We start from the raw sequence: 17,826 nt of genomic DNA, 5'->3' as shown, positions 1-17,826 counted from the left end.
ACTTAGTGACCTTCCCCACATGATCTGCACTTACGTTAATTTTGGAAGAGGAATGGTAAGTCAAAATCAACAATGTGGACCATGTAGTGAAAAACGAAAATTTGTATAAAGTGCTGGAAGAGAAAAGAAAACGAGTGTTCAGGATAATAAGCCAAATCCTAACAGGATCAATGGTGGTCAAGCACACACTCACAAAGGAAATGAGAGGCCCCTAGGATGTAAGATGACAACATATTCATGCTCTTCTTTTACGAGTGTCTGGTTCACATCCTGATTTGGTTCTGTGGCCAGTGGTGTGTGTAATAGCATTCACTTACGCTTATCAGTCGCAAATAATGAGGACTAAAGACTTACATTGACTATCACTAGAAAGTTGCAGTAATATTAAATCTCTTGGCTCAGGTCAGTGTTAGCAGGCGGAGGGTGTGAAATCCGTAAATTCATGATCAGTGTAAGGAAACAATTTGTTTGATGTTTTAAGTGCCCTGACATCCTGATTCTGATAAGGACTCTGAAGGACTCTGAATTCATGACATTGCCGTTTACACGTTTTCTGTTAAAACTGAAGCAAGAAATTAAGCGAAACATCACATTTTCATAATTTTATAATTATCGTTTTTCGAAGGACTTTTTAAAATCTCATTGTATATAGTCTATTCAATGCCAATAGTTTCTGAATACACAAAAGAGTTTAGTTTATCCATCATTATTTCTGAATTATTGAATATAAAGAACCCTATTCTATGGCCCAGGATGCACACAGGGTGGAAATAAACATGTGACACTATTGACACTTGGGTGGCAATATCCATTGCCCCAATTCTTAACAATGTGCCTGTATGTTTTACTTCAGTTCTCTTTTGGCTTCACATTGACCACACTTGGTTGACTTATGGCCATCCTACAACATGAGGATCCATCCCACTGTCCGTGTGGTGCCCATCTAACAGTGGCCCACACCCTACTGGACTCCCTCAATTTGGCCACTTTACAGTGAAACCTTAAACTTCCTGTCACACTGCCCCTGGTGCTAGCAGATGACGCCAAAATGGCTGATCCAGTTTTAAATATTACCCATGAAGGTGGTTTCTCCTTTTCCCAGTGAGGTAGGGCACATTGGCCTCATCAATCACTTCAAGGGGTGCCCCTTCACCTGTTCTGATACAGGGTGCCCATGATGGCCCTTGCTAAGCTGTCTAGCTTGCCTCTTGCTCTTCCCATCTTTTTAATTCTTCTTATTCCTGTACATCTGTTGTTGGTTTACTTTCTTGACATCGTTGTTCTGTTTCTTGAGATTTTATCAGCTTGTCCATGTTGCTAGTTTTCTTGTCGTAATGGAGAGTGAGGACACACCAGTTGGTTGCAGAGAGTGCACCTGCCATTATATAACGTGCCTCCAGCTCGTTTCTGTGCAGAGAAACTCATTCGCCTTTACCCTCTTACCGCTATCTTACTCCCATTTGCTTCTGTTCATTGGCTTTGTTGACAATCGGCTACAATCAGATCCATCAGGAATTTATGATCTGTGTTCCCTCTGAGGACTGTTCTTGGCTTAATGCATATAGGTTGGAGGGGCTGATGATCTCGTAGTTTCATACCTTTAACCGTATCAGTCCAATCCACTCATAAATACAGAATACATAGGCTGCAGCTTATGACCACTTTCTCGATTTGCGACAGTGCATAAAAAAAGCTGAACTGAAGTACTGGAAGTTCAAGCTGTTCAATCAAAATATTGTCTTGACCTCCATTATTTTCAAAAGTGATGTTTGTAGAATATTCATCATACATGTGTGGGCATTTGTGACCATGCATACACAGTAGATACTAGGTGCATTTTCTAAATGCATACAATTGCCGTTTATGGGTTTCGTGTTAAAACTGACTGAGAAACTAAGCAAAACTTCACATTTTCATAATTTTATAATTATTGTTTATCAAACGATTTTTTTTTTCAAAATCACTATAGCACATATCGCCTATGTAATACCTAGTGTTTTTGAATACACAAAACAGTTTAGTTTCTCCATGATTATGGCTGAGGATGTGATAAGAGTGGTATTATCCATGTGACCCTATTGCCTCTCGAGTGGCAATATCCACGTCTGTAAGATAGCTTACATGTCTAGATTGCTGTTTAATTGTAAGTTATTCTCATCTTTTTCCTCATGGGAAATGTTTACTACGTAGAATGTTCTTTGAGTAAATGTGCTGTTAGATAGTTGCGTTCTTTGTTCACAACTTTACTACTCCCAGATAGGGTACCATATCTTAGTTTAAATCAAAATTATTTGACCTCCAATAAACGAGCATTTTGCATCCAGATGCTACATGTGTAGCCTGTCAAGGTTGTGGCATCTTTAAAGAAGCTTTCAAATGTTCTCATTTAATGTCTGAGCAGCGTGCCTGCATAGAGCCACCGACTGTTGGAAAGCAAAAGTTTGTTCAGTATTAAAATATTACAGCCCTTAGTCGCTACTTAACTACACGAGCTTAGCAGCAGCAGCAGTAGTGGTAGTAGTAGTATTCATTTGTAGATCACTTTTACAAGATATTGGACATGTTGCGGTGTTAGAATTTAAGGTCAACAAAATAACTTAAGTCATATGACAAACATTTACAAATCTACAGGTCTAGTATGTCAAGTATTTTGTTAATGAAAGTATCGTATTTTAAACTAATGCGGAAAATGAAAACTGTTGGAGTCCGTTGCTGCCCTTGTTGCTAATTATGGTGGTTCTCTTTTTCAAATTACTAACATTTTCTTTCGCATTATGTATGACACTAGAACAAGTAGCTCACACTGAATGATTTACCGTTATTTAATTACTGATAGAATATTGGAGAAATTTTATTTATCATACTATACATCAAATGCTTTTTATGTTGGTTACACACTGGGCTTGTAATACCTTCAAATGCTGTTCAATATAGTTAGCAACAAGGTGTTTATGTGACAATAACCTTTGACGTTTTGGTTTTCTGCGGGGGAGCGACAAATCAGAGATAATCCATTACAAATGTTTGCCTTTATGTTCGCGATGTTCGCATATGTAGTTGTTTGAATGGATTCTAACCTCCTTGGTTGTTGTATATGTTGTCATGGTGATACCTCTGCTGAGAAGCCACCTGGTGTCAGATAGTGATACTACCAGTAGGAACGAGTGGAGAAAGAGCTGTTTGTTGTAAACATTGAGGTGTAAACATAAATACCAACGAAGCGATTTGGTTGATATAGTGTTCATTATCATATCTAATTCTGAAATTGTAATTAGGTAATTTACATTTATTTTGTATTTCCTTCACTGTTTCCGGATTATCACACAGCGCAATTAATATTTTTAAAATTTGCTTTTTGTGTTCTGAAAATCAATATTATTGTGAATTTGTTTAAAATTTTAGCACTGAATCTTTACTCATTGGGAATGTGCAGTTTATTAACCTGTGGCCGATATTCGGTGATGTCGTTACCTACTTTCGATGAAGAGCAGGAATTAAATATAACTTAATTTTATCCTAGAGCATTGTCATTGTAATTTTTATCGACAATAGTTTCTACAGCATGAGCGCTTTTCTTAAGTGACGATCTTGCCGCATAACTTTACTGCATGTAGTGCAGAACGGGAAAGTGAGGTTGCGGGCGAGGGCGGGTGGAGATCCCGGCCAGTGACGGGGGTCTGGCCGCCATGTCCTGCGTTGTCGTACTCGGACTCAACTGCAGCTGGAAACACTGACGAAACACACTAAGGTACATGTGTACAGGCCTTGTATTTGCTAATTTTTCAGTGTACATGATGTAGGTCATCATAATATTTCGCGAATAGATTAATGTACGTCACAGAGGAGACAGAGAACTGAAGGCTACTGTTTAGGGTCGATTAATGTGATCTTCGCCTCTAAAGTTTGCAAGGCAAACTCCAAGAATTTTGCACTTAATTTGGTTTTCTGCCGCGAGAAGTTACAATTCTCGGTGTTACAACAGCTTGTTCCTTGTTACTGAGCGGTTAACGAGGCACGACGTGTCATGTAGAAGCTGGTGACGGGGTCATTGAGTAGCGGGCGAGGCCGGGGACGGATCCCGGGAAGCGTTGGGGGTCTGGCCGCCATATCCTTGCGGTGACTGCCCGTGATACTTCGGCATCGTATTATTTGTCTTATAGGCTTCAAGTGTGTGCGAATTTTGGTTCTATGAAACGTCTTAAAATTCTGTGTGTTTCTGTTACAATTAGATGATGGGTCGTTCGACTGCTCGTTAAAATTATCCAGAATGTAACTTAGGTGTTTGAGTGTGACAGCCAACACATTACATTTATTGTAAATGAAGTTAGCATTAATGAGGAAAATCTCCACCTGAAGGGAAAATACGAACGAATTATTTGAAAATTCTCCATTGCGTTACGGACTTCGTATGGGAATTCGTTTCAAAACAAGAGTCCTTTTTATAGTTATGAAGGACTAATTGAGCTTGTTTATCAACGCCCTGGCCCGATGACAGCTATCATTGTGCGTATTGTGATGACAGTTAAATATTGTGTAAGGGATACAGCTTAGTAATACCGGCATTAAATGCTTGCATTCGTTCTGTCAGAGAACAAGTTTAGTACACTTATAATTTGTTATTCAACATTTTGCTTTGCATTTTCTGAAAACTGAAGTCGAACATGATTAGTGAGGTTTTCTAAAAGAGTGTTTCTTGTTCTGCTTACAGTGTTTTGCACAGAAATAAAATGCAAGTTTTTGTTCCAAGTGAACGGTGTATATTCCAATTTTTCAAGTATTAAGTGTGGGTCAGGAAAGAACCGTAAGTAGCATGTGCCCAGTACTAATACTGTAAAATTAGTTTTCCTCTTTTTTACGCTGTATTTGGTTGTTTATTGCATTATATTTTCGTTTTCTAATTCCATGCTGTATTAATTTATTTTCCCAGGGCTTGTAATGCACGAATGAACCTGTTATATGCAAAAATACTGGAACTATTTTTCTTTTTCAGTTTGTCAAATTCTGTAATGCTATGATGAACTGTGAGCAGTCTTCATTCTGTTAGACATTTGAATTTAATTTCTAATTTTTTTTATGGTTTAACTACTGTTTGTATCTATTTGTGATTTCCTTAAGACACCAGAGAAGTTTCCAATGTTTGATGTGCAAGATAAGATATTTTTTCCCCTTCCCGTACTAACTTCGCTCAGCCACAGATTCTGATTAGTGTATGGTTGTGATCGCTATTGAAATCTTCGTTATGTCAGACTAATCTGCACCGTAGACTGAGGTCAGTGTAAGGTTGACAATTGATAATTTGGTTCTAAGGACCATGTTTAATAATCTTTTCATTTAAAAATGGCAAACTGTAACATAAATCAGAGAAGCCAACTTTCATAATGGACAAATTTCTGACTAGTAGGTGTGTATAAAAAATTACACGAATAAAAGGGAAATACTTAGGCTGCTTTCACACAAGTAATGTGTGTGTGATCACAAGTAATTGTCATGACTTAAGGTCAGGTATTGTTTTTACAACCATTATTTTCTTCCTGGTGCTTAATTTCCTGATAGGTTCAGAATCTATCATTTTCTTGAGATTTTCAACGGAACATCTACTGGCTGTACCTCATATTCTTGCCCCTTGCTATTTTGTTGTAGATTATGGCCTATCATTTTTGTTTCTCATTCTCCATTACTTTGAGGGGTTGTTTTTTTAATCTGCTGGTTTAAGAACTCGATTTCTTTTATGTCAATTTGACTTTAGTTGCTTCCCTCCATATCTACATTAAGCTCTCTAAACAACTGTTATAAGTGTAACAGTAGGTAACTCTGTTGTTGTTATTTAGTATGGCTTTAAATTTAGCTACACATTACATCAGTACTACAGCATCAGATTACATCTAGTACATTTTAAGATAAAAGATATATGTACAGTACATACTGATTATAAAATACAATACTGATAATGACAAATGTGTATATCAAAAACTGCTCAAGGATGGATGTCCAGTCTTTTCAGCCAGGCAGTAGCTTCTCCCTTAAGCAAATGAAGGTCCTGGAAGGTGCCTTGGAATTTCCTGGAAGGGCATTCGGTGACTATGCGCTGTAGTGTCTGTCTGTTGTGTCCACAGTTGCAGTCAGGTGTATCAACCATGCCCCATTTATGCCTCCAGTAGTGACAATTTCCACGCCCTTTTTGGAACCGGTTGAGTGATGTTCAGGATCTCCTTGGTAGCTCAAATCTGACAGAGTGTTGGCTTGGATCTTTGATTAGATTATTTGGGTCTGGGTCGGAGGAAGACCTATATTGGCACTAAGCATCATTGGTGTTAAAATTGTCTCTTACTAAACCCTCTCCCGCCTTCCTTGATGGTTTACGAGATCTTAGTCAAGATGAGGAGATGAGGTTTTGATGGATAGGAAGTTGACAGTTGTCTAGGGATTTTTGCCACTCTTTTTTTCAGTGCTAACTGTCTTAGGAAGTGTGGCGTATGGATGTTGGGCAGAACAGAGTGTCACTGGGTTGGTGTTGACTTGATGGCTCCTGATATCAGCCTCATAGTATTATTAAGTTGAGTATCTACTGCTCTTGTATTGGTGCTATTTAACCATGTAGAGCTTCAGTATTCTGCTATTGACAAGAGCAAGGGCCAATGTCCTGAGGGTTATCACATTCGTTCCCAAGCCATTTCCTGTCAATTTTTGTATTATGTTATTTCTAGTTTTTATTTTGCAGGCTGTCTCCTCCAGGTGGGCTTTGAAGGTGAAACTGCGGTCAAATGTTACTCCCAGGTATTTTGGTTGAGGGTTGTATCTCAACATTTGGTTTCGGAAAGCAATTCTGTCTCCATAGTGTGCTCCTTGTTGTTTAGGTGAAATTAGGTTGTCTATGTCTTCACAGCGTTGGGTTTGCTATACTTGGAAATATTCATCCATCTTTTTCAGGTCATTTTCAAGAGTAATTTCTGATGATGTCTCGAAGTCGACAGAGTAGCTAATTAAACATATGTTGGTGGCGTAAATAAACATTTTAGAGGAAGTGTTTGGTAGGTCAGATATGTATATATTGAAGAGCAGAGGCGAAAGTACTGATCGCTGGGGAAGACCATAATTGAGTTGGTAGTAGCAGCTTTTCTTGTCATTAAGGTGTACTTCAATGTGTGTATTTGTCACCATGTTGTTAAGGAGTGTGGCCAGTTTTTTACAAGGTATGATGCATAAAAATTCAGCGATATGCGATACGCAGATGTGATAGATCAATATATACAGCTCTGGATTTTTTCTTTTTTTCAAAGCCCCTTTCAATATGTGTGGTTACTGCTAGTACCCAGTCACTGCTGCTCCTTTTAGGTCTATAGCGAGCCTGTTCCACTGGTATCTTCTCCTCTACAGTGGATTTTATTCTGTTAAGAATAAGTCTCTTGAGCAATGTATAGCACTCAGGAGAGCTATGGGTGTGTAGTCTTCAGGGTGCTTTCCCGATTTTAGGATTGCTCTCTTAAAAAGGGCTGGCAGCCTTCCAGTCTGTAAAATGTTGTTGAAGAATTCTGTCATTCGTCATAGAGCAATGGGGTCGCAATGCTTCAAAAATTCTGGGTATAGGCTGTCGATGCCTGTGGCATTCCCTGTTTTTGTGTCCTTAATGGCCTTGGAGGTCTCGTATGTCTCAACATTCTTTGAGGCATCAGTTTCACGTGTTCTTCCTTTGACGCTGTTCAGTTCTGCTCTGATTCACTGGTTTTCTTTTTGTCTAGCTCTGGTGTTCTACGTGTAAGCTTCAAAATTCTGTTGGCAACATCATTGGGATTTATGTAATCACTATTGTGTACTGTTTTAATTGAAGTTGCACCCTCTTGACAGTAAGTGCCATGCCTTTCTAATGAAATGTTCGAAACTCATTTCATTCATTAATGTGTGCCATTTTTTTCGGTGAGCTGAGTCCAAACATTGCAAAAGCTCGTCAAGGTTGACATTCTCGTGGTATCCGTTATAGAGGTCACTGCATTCCCGGCCCCATCCAGGAATGTATATTTTTCCAACAGCCTCTGGGGGCATGCTTTCTGGCGATAGATATTAGCAGGCCCACAAATCGCCTATAATTTTCTGCTTTTGGAAGAATCCATTGAATGTTAAACTCTAGCTGAGAAGTATAGTTCTCCCAGTTAGATTTAGCAAAATTCCAGGGTTTAGGAATCAGTCTGATGATAGGAATATGTGTCCCCATGTTGAGCAGAACAGGCCTATGTTGACTGCAAGGGAAATCATAGAAGACACTCTTGTTGCAATAAGGTGTAATTTGCACATCTTTTGTGATGAAGCACAGATCTGGACAGTAGTCTCTACCCCATCTAGTAGAATGGAATGTGCCTCTGTCTTTGGGGTCATACATTATAAATGTATTCTGTCTCTCTGCCCATTTGGATACTTCTTCGCAGTCTTGGTTGTTGTGGTTATATCCCCATTGAGTGTTGTGACAGTTGAAATCTCCCATGATGACTGCAGAGTGTTGGATATCTCAGATTGTATTGTCATTCCAAGCTTGGTATGGAGGCATATAGAGGTTTATAATTTCAATATTAGAAATTTTAATGCGTGTAACATCCATGTTTCCTTCTGTAGTGAATACCACATTATTCTCTGTCTCGATGTTATTCCTGACAGCAGTGGGTATTGTAGACTATTTAGCCATGATAAGCAACGTTGCCGGATGAGCAATGTGGAGACTAGTCTACTTTACACCCTATTAGGTATCTGAAAATTAAGAAGCATTATATTACAAAGCATGAGCGTTGTCTAAGCTAATGACCATGGATTTCAACTTCACAAAAGAATTTACAGTTGTATCTTTTATTGTAGACTATCACCAAACACTTGTTGTCTTTCAAGGGTTACACATGAAAAAAAGCTAGCTTATTTGTACTTCCGTAGGTGCTGTCATGCGGTTTATGTACCCTAATATCGTCTCAGGAATACTCTGTAGGTGTCTGCAGATTGCTTCAGGTTCTCCAATGTAGAATATTTGTTGAAGGTTTGTAAATTTGTAATCATCTTTTTATGTATGTCTGTGTGTTCACCAAATTCAACAAATTAGGAAAAGGTAGATAGATACATATTGTAAAAAAGACATGTTAAGCTGCAGATAGGCACAATTAAAAGACACTTACATAGAGCTTTTGGCCACAGCCTTCATTGGCAAAAGAGGAATCATTCTGTTTTGTGTGTGTGTGTGTGTGTGTGTGTGTGTGTGCGTGCGTGTATGTGTGTGTTTTGTGTCTGACTGTCTTTCTTTACTGACAAAGGCTGCAGCCAAAACCTCTATGTAAGTGTCTTTCAGTTGTGCCTGTCTGCAGCTTACCATGTCTTCTTTGCAGTAAGTAGCAATCTATCTTTTCCTACATTGTTGGTATTCTTACATGGAGTTTCCACTGTTTAATTCATCAGATTCAATGTTACTTAACATTCTGACATTAGGTGACTCCATTGAAAAAATATGTAAGAGCTTAAATCAGGGACAGTGCCATTACTAGCATGTTTTGCAGAGCATTGTTGTCAACACTGGTTGTGATGGTGACACAAAGATATCTGTTGACATCTAGTGGTACTTCTAAGTACACAAATGAGGTGTCAGCAGATAGGTTGTGTGTATTTTGTAGCAATAAAACGCAATGCCAAATCTTGACATAAATGTAACTGCGGAATGCTTAACATGTTCAGAAGAACACTGGCTGTAGCCCCACAAGTTTACAAGAAATTTGCCATAACATAAAAGTGCTTTCACAGTTCATGATATAGAGTGAAAATAGGTACTTGAACTGTGCAATAACTGAAAATAATATTTTTTCTTTTCCCATTTTACAAATTGTAGCAGATCTTTCTCTTGTGCATCACACTGACTCCCAGCCAAACTATCTCACTCCTATCTGTGCTAATTAGTACAGTCAGTGAAGCATATACAGTGTTAGAAGGGAGTACTAAGAGCAACATACTAAAAATCCTGACTGGTGAGGTATGTATGTGATAGTGGTGGGCCATTTAAAGGTCACTTTATAATGTTTTTTTCTTGACTAACTCAAAAAATGCAGCTTCCAGAGGAAATGTTTCCTAGTACAAAATTAAACTACATCAATTTTTTCCCAAGATGATCTTATTCATTTTTTCTGTAGGACTATCAGTTTGCAGGATGCAGAGAATGGAAAAATTGTGCAAATTATTAAAAAGTGTTTTAATGGTATAAAATGAATGCTTACTGTTAATTGAAGTGAGTTAAGAAAAAGTATTAGATGTTTGTACCACATCTAAATGCAATGGAACCATATCAAGGGATAAATTGTGTTTTGGATGTGTAAAAAGACAGGTGGGATGGAGTGTTGAAGGGGTTGTGGCTATCAGCTGTCTACTACTCAGAAGAGCCTGCCCCTAAGTGTAATATGCTTGCAACATGTGTTCAACACATGGATTTCATTACCTCCACTGTCAGTGGCTGGAAAACATAGCATGAGGGGTAATAAAATGCATCACCCTAGACTCTGCTCACCCCACACTTAAAATGGCACAGAGGCTTAAGTATCTCCCTCCGCAACGGAAGTAGGTCATGTAGGTGTTGCGGAACTTCAGTTATTTCAGGATAAATCGACCAATGCATTACAGCAGATTGATGTTCTAGCCTTGTGCATGATCAGATCTGTTCCATCAGGCATATTCACACCCATCGTGCAAGACGTACTAGGAAAGTGTAGTATGAGGGTGGTCTCATAAGTACTCGATCCAACAAAGAAAACACAAAAATTTTTAAGAAAAGTATTTGTTTTTCAATGTTATCTCCTTTCAGCTCTATATACTTTTCCCAGTGATGTTCAATAAGTTAGATACCCTTTTTGTAATGAGAAATATGTAACTCCTCAAAATAGCCATTGACTGCTGGCATCACGTCTTCATTTGTTGTAAATCTTCGGCCACTTAGCCATTTTTTCAAGTTTGGGAACAGAAAATAATCTGACGGGGCTAAACCTGGCAAATAGGGTGTGTGAGGTAGCAAGTCAAACTTTAATTCATTAATTTTGGCCATTGCAATAACAGACTTGTGAATTGGTGCATTATCCTGAAGAAAAAACACTTTCTTCTTGACCAAATGCAGCCTATTTGCTTGATTTATTTGCCCAAATGTTGCAAGAAGTTCACATAATACTTGCTGGTGATAGTTTTTCCTTTTTCTAGGTAGTCTGTGAAAATTATCCCACACACATCCCAAAAAACCTGCAGATGAAATGGTCTTTGCCTTCTTTGGAGTCAGTTCTCCAATTTGTGTGCATTGTTTTGACTGTTCTTTTGTCTTGGGATTGAAGTGGTGGACCCATGTTTCATCCATGGTTAAGAAACAGTGCAAAAAATAATGATAATAATAATAATAATAATCAGCTTTTGTTGCTGCAAAAATTCACTAAACACTCAATTGAAACATCTTCACAATACTGTTTTTGCTTGAGCAAACACGTCACAATCCTTGCCCTCGGTTCACTCGTCCAAATTTTCAGATAATATGTGATGTACTGCACTTAGTGCCGCTTTGTGGATTTTCTTCACAATTTCTGGAGTTGTCACCTCATTTGGCCAACCACTGCGATGCTCGTTTTGGCAGCTTGTACAGCTTCATTTAAACTCAGCTACCCAGTATTTTACCCTATATATATATATATATATATAGTATTACATAACAATGACCAGTTTTCTCCATTTTCACAAGTTCACTCCCAACATTCACTAGTGATGGCTGCCAAACAAATATTAAACAATGTGACATCTTCAAATGTGAAACATATGCTTCAGAGATCGTATGCTTTTTAATCCACAGATATTTTTCAACAATGACTGCCATCTCTCGGTCAAGCCGGGTGCTTAAGGGACCACCCTCGTAAGCGGCTGCACTCAGTGTAGCCAACTCTACAAGTGCCAGCAATCTCTGAATGGAAGAGCATACTACCAGCAATACAAGGCCAAGAGAAGTGCAGTAACTCTCTAGTCATTCATTACTTCTCCATCAAGTGACTACAGCATGGTTATATAGCTTTACAGTATGCTGTCAACAATAGACAACAGCAGGATCACACATTTACTAATTTAGTACCTTTCTGTCCAGCACTACAATGGTCACAGGCAACATCACACAAATGGAAACACTTTGTGCCATTGTGTATAGGATTGTATTATGCATAAAAGCTTATTTAACAATTGCAGATATGTTCTCAATAAACTGAAAATGACTGCACAGGCCCAATGAAGTTATTTTGTCTACATACAAAGACATGTGAACGGGAAATGCTGGGAAGTATAGTCTGTGTGTAAACTGAAAAGTGAGCATCACTCATGGTGGGGGGGGAAGTCACCTTTCCCAGAAGGATGCTATCACTACCTTATAGAATGTTTCGGACTCAGTTTCTCCTCTAGCAGTGTAGAAGAATGTACAGTGACTTACGTAGAATCTGCCCATATGTTTTTCTTGTGTTAGTGTTATTAGTAACTCGTATCTGAATTCCATGTACTGCTACTGAACTCTCTGGTATACAAATACCCCCAGGTATGTTGATGCACTTCATTACCAATGATTCACTTTGTGAAATGCCCTGTAGTTGCTTCTTGTAATGTAGTGGGATAGAGAGAGATGGGGTTGCACCTGCTCACTCATCAATTTGCAGACCTATGAAGAACGGAAGTGCATGATGACAATATAGTGACCTATCTTCCCTCACGCCTCCACACTGTCCCCTCTCCCTCTTTGGAACACAATTTACCCCTTCATGCGACTCAACTGCATGTAGGTGTGATGCACACATTAAATGTTTGTTCTTACCCCACTTCATTTAACAATACACTAATAATGTATTGAAACATTGTTTTTAAAAAATATAAGACTTTCCATCCTGTGCAATGCGGAAACTGTTAGTCCTAGAGAAAAAATTAATAGGAACTTTTTTGTAAGATGTTTAATGTAGTTTAATTTCGTACTGGGAAACATTTTCTCCAGTTGCTGCAGTTTTCTAGATATTCAAGAAAAACTTAAAAACTTGACATGTAAATACTCCACACATTCATGACTAACACCGACTCAAAGGAAGGCCTCGGCACTTGTTCGTGACGCTACGTCAGCTAGGCACGGCGAACGCCAGGTCTGTTGCAGGCATACTCATAATGGTGGTGTCTCCCTCTCTGACACAGGAAAATGTGAAATTATTAGCGGTAGTTGACCAACACACACTGTTCTGGGAGATTTCTGCAATCAGTTAATTGTGATATTCATTACACTTCTTAACAATTAGTGTACTCCTGAACTTAAATTTCCACCTGTTTTAAGGATTGACATACAAAAACAACTTCATGGTCCAGCAGCAACAGAATTCGTGCTTCTTTACCTTATTTGTAAATCTGAGGAAGTTACTTTTGTACTGGGTTGCTTTTACAAGAAACTGTGAACATATTGGTGCTCTTATTTAGGTATCTTGGTTGACTATGGGATGAGGAGCACTGAATGTTAATGAAATATCTTGTGATTGTACACGTTGGAAGTTTCTCCTTTCAGTTGCAAGAGGGGAATATTTATCTTTTCTAATGTGCATGTTTAAAAAAGTTTAAGCTCAGCAGTATTTTTGATGTATGAAGCTATTTTGTTTCCTGTTTAGAATTCCTTTTGTTGAAAAAGACTGTAATCTAATGACTGGCAACAGTTGGACATTTACACGTGTAAATTAGTTCACATTTCCAGTGACGATGTCAAGCGAAAATAAATAAATAAATAAATAAAAGAAAGTAGTTCATTGTAAGGGGGTTGGGGTAAGTTTCGATAACAAAGTGGATCAAGTAAATATAGTTACTGGAATGTAAAATTTTAGAAACTTGCAATGGGGCAAACCATCTGCTCATATTGATCTACGTTTGCTTCAACAGTATTCATTAATACAGAACTATGATCTTCATTTGTAGCTTTATGATAGTAAGAAAATCTTTCCTCTAAATGAAACTACAGAATCCAAAACAATACCAAACATTTTGTCCAAAAATAAGAGATGTGTAGTGATAAGCACACCCAGATGTTTCTGCCTGCAACAGACCTGGCGTTCGCCGTACCTATCTGACGTGATGTCACGAACAAGCACCGAGGTCTTCCTTTGAGTCAGTGTTGCTCATGACCCACTGGCATGTTGTCCATGGCACTCCTTCTTACCACTGTACAAAAATTTGCGACTGTATGAATTTTTTCCCGTAGTCAACCATTTTTGGCCTTTGTTGACTGTGCTGAAGAACATATGCTGCACAGATTAAATCTGTCACCATAGCAGTCACTCCATAAAATAGCTTCTTGTTGTGTCACATTTGTTGATTTTTGTCAATGCAAAATAAAACTCTCTCATTCCTTTCTAACCCGGGGCCTCGAGTTACGCTACAGACCAGCCTGTTGTCACACCATTCATTACAAAGAATAATAGAAAAGGAGTGTGATATCCATTTTGGCAGCAACTTATGACAACTTATGTCCAGAGTTTATGAAGGAAGGGATTAGCAGAAGACACTGAATGTATGCGAATGGTTACAAATTTGTTTACTCCAAGAGAGAGCATTACTGAGATGCTGAAAAACGTGAACTGACAGAGATGTGATGGTAGACAGCAACTGTCCTGCATGTGCATACTTACAAATTTTCAGGAAACAGTACTGAGTCAGAGATATAGAAATATCGTACAACCCCAGATGTATCTTTTGTGTCGTTTTGTTGTCACTGTAGTTTTTTACCATGGGAAGTAAGGAGAAGTTGTTGTTTGGTGGCCGGTATCCTCTTTCTATAACACAAACTGCACGTATGTATTAACAGGGTTCTTTATTCATAAAAACAAGAAGTTACTCAAGTTAAGATAGTCCATGTGTTGTGGTAGAAGCTCTTCTGTAGTAGTCTATGTTAGCCTCACTGCTGGTTATTTATTTATTTATTTAGCTTATGGCATCAGAAATTACATTGAAAACAGCATAAAAGAGAATATACATTGTTAAAATATAGGGGGTAAACATAATAAAATAATGTAAATTGAACAGTGACACATAAAAATAAATGTATAACTAAATGACAAGACAAAAAGATTGCATAAAGTTCAGATTCCAATATTTTAAGCAATCACAGTTCTAAACTTAGATTCTGTTGCCACTCCACAGCTTGTGGTGTTGCCCTCTGGAAGTTGTTGTCAGTGCCAGTGAACGCCCTCAGTGGACACTCGCTGGTGGATGGTTTGTTCTTTGACACCACAGTTGCACCCTGGGTCAGGTCTCAAGTTCCATCTGTACATCAAGGATCCGCATCTGCCATGACCTGTCCTTAATCTGTTCAGTGTTACCCAGGTTTTCCTTGGGAGGTGAAAGCCCAATAGATGGTTGTGAGTTTCACATAAAGTATGCCGTTGTGGATTGGCTCAGTTTCTCCAGTCCGTCCGCCAGGTTTCAGCGCCATAGTAGTTTTGGCTCAGAAGTTGCTGTGCAGTCTTCACAGGAGGATTTCTGGATTTGAGTCTTCTAAATAAAGTAAGGTCCTGGTGGTTTACTGGAGATCTTTTTAAACTCTCTTATGAGTATGTTGCATCAGCGTATATAAGGCAGTTCGGTGTTACTGAGGACTGTTAGTCAGTAGAGTGGAGTGGTTTTAATAGCTCCAGCAATTATCCGAATCTTCTCATTTGGCACCACATCTACTTTTCCCATGTCCATGCTCTTTAGCTGCATCGATGTACAGTATTCAGCTGTTGAGTAGACCAAACTTAGAGCGGTGGTACGGAGTGTCTCTGCACCAGCTCCCCAGGTCGTTCCCACTAATTTGTGGAGGATGTTGTTTCGACATTTCAATTTTGCAACCAGGTTTGATAGGTGTTTTTTATGAGAGAGAGTGCAATCCAAAGTTATGCCTAGATATTTTGGATGGGAATTGTAAGAATCACAGTACCATTCAGAGATATCTGTAGAGGTGTTCCAACCAGCCTCTTATTTAGGTGGAAGCATGAGATCTCTCTGTTTTAAGGGTGCTTGGTATTAGTCGCCATTTCCTGAAGTATTCAGCCATCAATTCCAGAACTTGGGTAAGAGTCTGTTCAAGAGCAGTCATATTAGTATGTTGGCATGCAAGAGTGATGTCATCTGCGTAAATAAATTTTCCGGATGTGGTAGTTGGTAGGTCAGTTACATAGAGATTGAACAGCAGAGGTGCAAGCACTGGTCCTTAGGGAAAACCATTACTCCGGAGTTTTGATTTGCTGATAGAGCCACCCATTGAGATTTGCAAGACTATTTGACAACATATTCTCTTAACGAGATGTCATCGTTTTACATCTAGTAGCTTTTAGGAACTTATATGTTAGACTCTCTTTCCAGACAGTATCATATGCTGCTGTCAGATCGACGAAACCGCGCAAGTTTTCAGGCGTTGTTCATAGCCCCAATCAGTGAACATTGTTAATGCAGTTTCGATTGGGTCTGAAGCTGGCTTGGTCGATAGGCACAGATTACAGCATGATTGAATTTAATCTGTTGCGAAGGAGATGCTCAAGCAGTTTATATGCTACACTTAAGAGAGTGATGGGTATATAGCTTTCTGGTTTATAATCTGGCTTTCCTAGTTTGATGATGGCAGTGATCTTTGCCCATTGAATTCTTTTGCCAAAACTCTTTTTTTTTGGTCCACAGTGTGTTAGAACTCTGGGTGTATGTTGTCGAGACCAGGGGCCTTGCCATTTCTTATGCCTTGTAGGGCCTGTAGCATTTCTGTGACAGTAAACGTTTTTTTCAAGTATTGTTGTTCACGACTGTTTTTCTTTAATGTGTTTAGTTCTTCCTTTATTTTACGTGAGTGTTCTTTATCAACAGGTGCTCTAGACGTTTTGACTATATTGTTGGCAATTTGGTCTGGTGTAATACTTGGTTTAGTTTGTGGTATATGTGAATTAGCTCCTAGTAAAACGATGACATCTCTTTAAGAGAATATGTTGTCAAATAGTCTTGCAAATCTCAATGGGTGGCTCTATATATATATATAGGCTTGTGTCTGTGTATGTGCGGATGGATATGTGTGTGTGTGTGTGTGCGAGTGTACACCTGTCCTTTTTTTCCCCTAAGGGAAGTCTTTCCGCTCCCGGGATTGGAATGACTCCTTACCCTCTCCCTTAAAACCCACACCCTTTCATTTTTCCCTCTCCTTCCTTCCTTCCTGACGAAGCAACTGCCAGTTGCGAAAGCTTGTAATTCTGTGTGTGTGTTTGTGTGTTTTGTTCATGTGCCTGTCTGCCGGCGCTTTCCCGCTTGGTAAGTCTTGGAATCTTTATTTTTAATATATAAATAAAACAGAAAGAAACTTCCACATGGGAAAAATATATTAAAAACAAAGATTCCAAGACTTACCAAGCGGGAAAGCGCCGGCAGACAGGCACATGAACAAAACACACAAACACACACACAGAATTACAAGCTTTCGCAACTGGCAGTTGCTTCGTCAGGAAAGAGGGAAGGAGAGGGAAAAATGAAAGGATGTGGGTTTTAAGGGAGAGGGTAAGGAGTCATTCCAATCCCGGGAGCGGAAAGACTTCCCTTAGGGGAAAAAAAGGACAGGTGTACACTCGCACACACACACACATATCCATCCGCACATACACAGACACAAGCAGACACAAGCAGACAAATATGTCTGCTTGTGTCTGTGTATGTGCGGATGGATATGTGTGTGTGTGTGCGAGTGTACACCTGTCCTTTTTTTCCCCTAAGGGAAGTCTTTCCGCTCCCGGGATTGGAATGACTCCTTACCCTCTCCCTTAAAACCCACATCCTTTC

General features: G+C 39.0%; 1 protein-coding gene across 4 annotated transcripts in view; it reads left to right on the top strand.

Annotated features, from left to right (window-relative positions):
- The first annotated feature begins 3,059 nt into the window (after positions 1 to 3,059).
- LOC126351205 (nucleolar transcription factor 1-A-like) overlaps positions 3,060 to 17,826 on the top strand; it is a 210,454-nt gene continuing 195,687 nt past the window's right edge. The window contains exons 1-3 of one of the 4 annotated variants that reach the window (XM_050002584.1): positions 3,095 to 3,275; positions 3,615 to 3,748; positions 4,709 to 4,801. The gene's annotated coding sequence lies outside the window, so the exon portion shown is untranslated. Of the gene's footprint in view, positions 3,276 to 3,614; positions 3,749 to 4,708; positions 4,802 to 8,910; positions 9,011 to 17,826 lie in introns of all 4 variants that reach the window. The other 3 variants (XM_050002586.1, XM_050002585.1, XM_050002583.1) reach the window with 3 other exon arrangements.

The sequence above is a fragment of the Schistocerca gregaria genome, chromosome 1, assembly GCF_023897955.1.
Source record: "Schistocerca gregaria isolate iqSchGreg1 chromosome 1, iqSchGreg1.2, whole genome shotgun sequence".
NCBI lineage: Eukaryota > Metazoa > Arthropoda > Insecta > Orthoptera > Acrididae > Schistocerca > Schistocerca gregaria.
This window is presented reverse-complemented; position numbering and strand designations above follow the sequence as displayed.